This window comes from Lactuca sativa, chromosome 1 (assembly GCF_002870075.4).
Source record: "Lactuca sativa cultivar Salinas chromosome 1, Lsat_Salinas_v11, whole genome shotgun sequence".
NCBI lineage: Eukaryota > Viridiplantae > Streptophyta > Magnoliopsida > Asterales > Asteraceae > Lactuca > Lactuca sativa.
Window position 1 is genome coordinate 150,215,888 of NC_056623.2, and position 5,059 is coordinate 150,220,946.

Below are 5,059 nucleotides of genomic sequence, written 5' to 3' on the forward strand. Positions count from 1 at the left end.
AGCTAACTCCTGGATCTCCCTTCTCTTCTATGGACCTTCTTTCCTTCGTTCTCTTCCCAAGGCTTCCAAGCTAGCACAAACACACTCAAACTCAGTAATGGGGCTAGGGTTTATAGGGGAAATGTTCTGAGTGTGATAGAGGCAGGGTTGGGGGCGTATAAGTGTGTTTAAGTAGGGTGCAAACCCTTAAAATTAGGGCTTCATCCACATAGGCGGACTCGCCGAGTCCCATCGTATGGACTCGTCGAGTAGCCAACTCAATTTGCGTGATCATCATGTCTCTACTCGACGAGTCGGGCTACAGAATCGTCGAGTACCCCTTAAGAATGAAATTACTTTATTTAAATCACATACTAGAAATAAGGCATTACAACTCTCCGCCACTTATTTTAGACTTTGTCCTCGATGTCTGCTGCTGCTGCCGTATCTGAAAATAATTCTGGATAATGCTCCCTCATCTCCCCCTCGGACTCCCACGTCTACTCTGAACCCTTGTGGTGCTGCCACTACACCTTCACTAACGGAACCACCTTGTTCCTCAAGGTATTCATCTTTCGATCTAAGATCGCCACTAGTCTCTCGACATAATTCAGGCTGCTATCAACCTGAATATCCTCCAAGGATACAACTATTGACTCATCCACCAAACACTTTCTCAACTGAGAAACATGGAAAGTGTTGTGGATCTAGCTAAGCTTTGCTGGAAGATCCAACCGATAAGCAACCCGACCCACCTAGGCCAAAACCCTAAAAGGACCAATGAACCTGGGGCCCATCTTTCCCCTCTTCCGAAACCTGATAACACCCTTCCAGGGTGATACCTTTAGGAGGACCATATCACCCACCTGAAACTCCAAATCTGAACGCCTCCTGTCGGTGTAACTATTCTTCCTACTCTGCGTAGTCTGCAATCTGCTATGAACCTGCTGGATCAACTTTGTGGTCTTACGCACCACCTCAGTGCTCCCGATGACTCGCTAACCGACCTCGCTACAACAAATCGGGGTCCTACACTTCCTTGCATAGAGCATCTCGAAAGGAGGACGGTCAATGCTAGCATGATAATTGTTGTTATATGAAATTCCGCCAGTGGAAGATACGTATCCCATCTACCACCGAAGTTTAGAACACATGCCTGGAGCATGTCCTCGAGAGTCAGAATCGTCCTCTCGCTCTGCCCGTCCGTCTGGGGGTGAAAAGCGGTGCTAAAATGAAGACAAGTCCCCATCTCGTCATGAAACCGCTTCTAAAATCTGGAAGTAAAACAGACATCTCGGTCTGACACTACTGAAACAGGCTCTCCGTGCCGTGCCACTACCTCGCGTACATAGATGTCGGCTAGCTTCTCAGCCGATATGCTCTCCTGGATCAGTATAAAATGCGCGCTCTTGGTCAGCCGATCCACTATGACCCAAATCGAATCCACTCCCCGTGCGGTCCTGGGAAGCTTAGTGATAAAATCCATGGTAATGTTCTCCCATTTCCATACAGGAATGCCTAACAGCTGCATCTTGTCGTGGGGTCTCTGGTGCTCTACCTTGACCTTCCTGCAGGTCAGGCATCTCTCCACATACCAGGCGACATCCCGCTTCATGCAGGACCACCAATAGTCTGGCCGAGGATCTCTGTACATCTTCGTCGCCCCTGGGTGGATGGAAAATCGAGACTTATGGGCCTCGTCCATCAACACCTGTCGTACTCCACCCCAGTATGGTACCCAAATTCTCCCATGAAGGGTCAACAATCCACGACTGTCATAATCAAAAGAAGCTACTCAGCCCACGATCCTCTCACACTTCTGCCTCTCCTCCTTGAGGCCCTCGACCTGTGCCTCCCTGATCTGCTCCAATAATGGAGTAATCACTTTCATCCTCAGGCATATATCCCTGATCGGGACTGTTGCCTCCTTGCAGCTCAGGGCGTCGGCCACTATGTTGGCCTTCCTGTTGGGTTATGAGCATTCTAACACTCCTAAGTGTACATGCAACCCTAAATACCTTGGATCTATGTTTTCTCTATTATACATGCAAATATGAACATCCAAGGTATTATCCTAATCTAGCATACAAAATAATGGATATAACAAGATAGAATACATACCTCTTTGATAGTGCTTGTCTTCATGAAGCTTGAGTGCCTAGTGCCCCAAGTGTGACACCTCAAATGGTTCACACAACACCATAAGCACTTGGAATAACTTAGAGAGAAATTAGAACACTTCATAAAATCGTCTAGCCCTCATACATACACATAGTGTTAGTCATAGTCACGATTTCTTGAGCCATGGGTTTCTTTTATATGGTGGCTATTAGGGTTACACCATGTAACTCATGACTTTACCCATTCCTTATGCTCCATGGGTTTTAACCTCCATGGAGTATCCATGGGTCACCCCATGGACTTAGTTCAACATAAGGAATCTTGGATCACAAGCCCACATATATAAGAATGAATGATTTACACAATCAACCCATATATTTAATTAGTCTTCTTTTGATCACTTAATTAATACTAGATTAATTCTTGATCAATACTAATTAAATAATCTCATTATTCTTATTATTAATATACTAGAACTTATAATATATTAATAACCGTAAGTGTCTTATTTCTCTCATTATAGTCTATCCAAGTGCATGATGCCATGCAACCCAAATGGACCATGCCGGGTCGGGTCAAGTCTTACCAATTATAGTTATGGACTTAGACATTAATCCAACAGTCTCCCACTTGGATAAGTCTAAAACTATTATTGCGTATGACTTCAGGAACCAACTAGCAATCGTAGCTCTCAAAAGCTTCTGTCGAACTCTGACCTTGTAGATGAACTCTGATCTTTGTCAACGACTTGTCCATTAGATAAGGGATCATATATTCCTCCATTCTAGATATCATATGAACTGAGACATGGATTATAATCATTCTCTCTGTCCATTTGTTGTTTCCCGATTTCCGACTTATGACGACTGACTAATTGAACAAATCAAATCAGTCCTGGCCCGGCCGAGCACTTCCATTTGTCATCATCAAATCATCGAGGGGCCCACAGATATCGCTTTCATCCCGAAGGTAAAAGGAATGGATAAACTTCGACTTATATGGCTTGTTCTACTACTTGTTGAATCATACACAAAGACACGTTTTATAGCACCGAGTTACCAAATGCAGTTTCGTGCAATCAATGTACAACCAACTCATAGTAACAACTCATATCTCTAGGTTTGAAGAATATAAGATATTATCGTCTCATGATCACTCGTGATTAAATCCATGAAGTGATTCCAATGAGCGCGGGTTGAATCCAATACTCAGAACTTATGAGCACTCATGAGTGTTGTAGCCATTTGTCCAACAACTTATACCTCTACAAGCCAACTCATGACAGTCTTAATTCATATCTACTTCCAACATATGACCGACTGTGGATGGTTTGAATAACTTAGTCATTCCGGAAGAATAACCTAGTTTATTCGGGAAGTCAAAACATGCAAAGTGAAACACAATAATAATTGAATCCAATATGGTCTCAAAACTTATGAATATAAATAAAACACCTTTTATTTATCACCATATGATTACACATTATTTATTGTATATTGTTTCAGCTATCAACATTATTTTTGAATTTAGAACAATAGTTGTCCCATGCTCCAAGCATGTACACTATGTTTTTCTAAACACTAGTCATGCCATACACCAAGTATGCATACTATGTTTGTCTATGATCTTTATTTTGTGAACTAGATCAAATGAACATAACTTCAATGATTCTCTTTTCACACTCCCAAATCCTTACTGCAAATGCAAGAATTCCAAATTCATGTCATTTACTGAAATCTGTTAGATTCTAAACTTATATGCATCGATCCTATTGTAATGATTATGCACAAAGTCAGAAAGACTTAACAACAATCATTACAGAGCATTCCAAAGGAGATCAAGTCCTTGGAACCATCCTTCTTGCATTAAGTTTCCTTAATCTTACACAGATTGAAAATTCTAACTTTGAAACATTTCCAGATTCCATTTCGACTATCACTTCTGAACAAGAGTTGCCTCCTTACAGATTATGTCAATATGGTCCTTCCAGAATTATCACTATACTTCCAACTGTCCTTGAGTAACCAATCTTTGGTAAACCTTAGATTTTCCTCGACAATTGTTTAATCCTTTTAGTCATATCCAGTTCTAAACCTTTTCCTTTCTTATTGCCCTAGGCATTTGGAAAATTTTAGAAAGGATGAATATAGCACATGTAATCGATCCTATATCCGAAGCATATGGGACACGATTCATGATGTCTCACATAAAGACTAAACCAGTCTTTTGCTATAACATTTCCATTTCAATTTGCCAAGTTCTCATAATTCAGATTATGAAAAGGGATGCCGTAATCATAATCGAATTTAAGAACGCAAATAATGGACCCATATACAGAATTTCCTTATGTTGAGCCATTCCAACATGAAATTCATATATATCCTTGACTAAATGATTAAAACCTCATGATCTAAGCTTATAGATTTGAGATGAAGTATAATTTCCTCTCCCTTAATTATAGCAAAACAACTTTTTCCCAGTTGAAACCTTTTGTTTTCTATAATTAACATTGCTAGCTTGTAATACTTATCATAATTATCATGCTCCCACTAACATGATGATTATTAGCATAACACTTATGCTCCCACTAGCTTTGACATGTACTCAGAAAGCTCGACTTCTAGAAATCAATACTTTATTGACTTTCTGACCAAAGTTCAGATTTCTGATACTAGATTGTTTTGATAAGACTTTATCAAAAACATACACCTTCCCTTAGATAGCTCATGGGTGTGTCAAAACAATTTTAAGAGCTATGAAAAGGGATGCCGTAATCATAGTCTTGATCGTTTTGACCTTTGCCATTTTTCACAAGTCCAAGTTAGTGTGCCGGTAAACCACACACGCTCCACTAACGACTTTGAGAATGCAAATATCCCAATTGCTATCTAACTAAATCTACTTAGTGAAAGTGTTTCCTCACCATCATTTTCATGAATCGGAGAGAAACTTTATGACA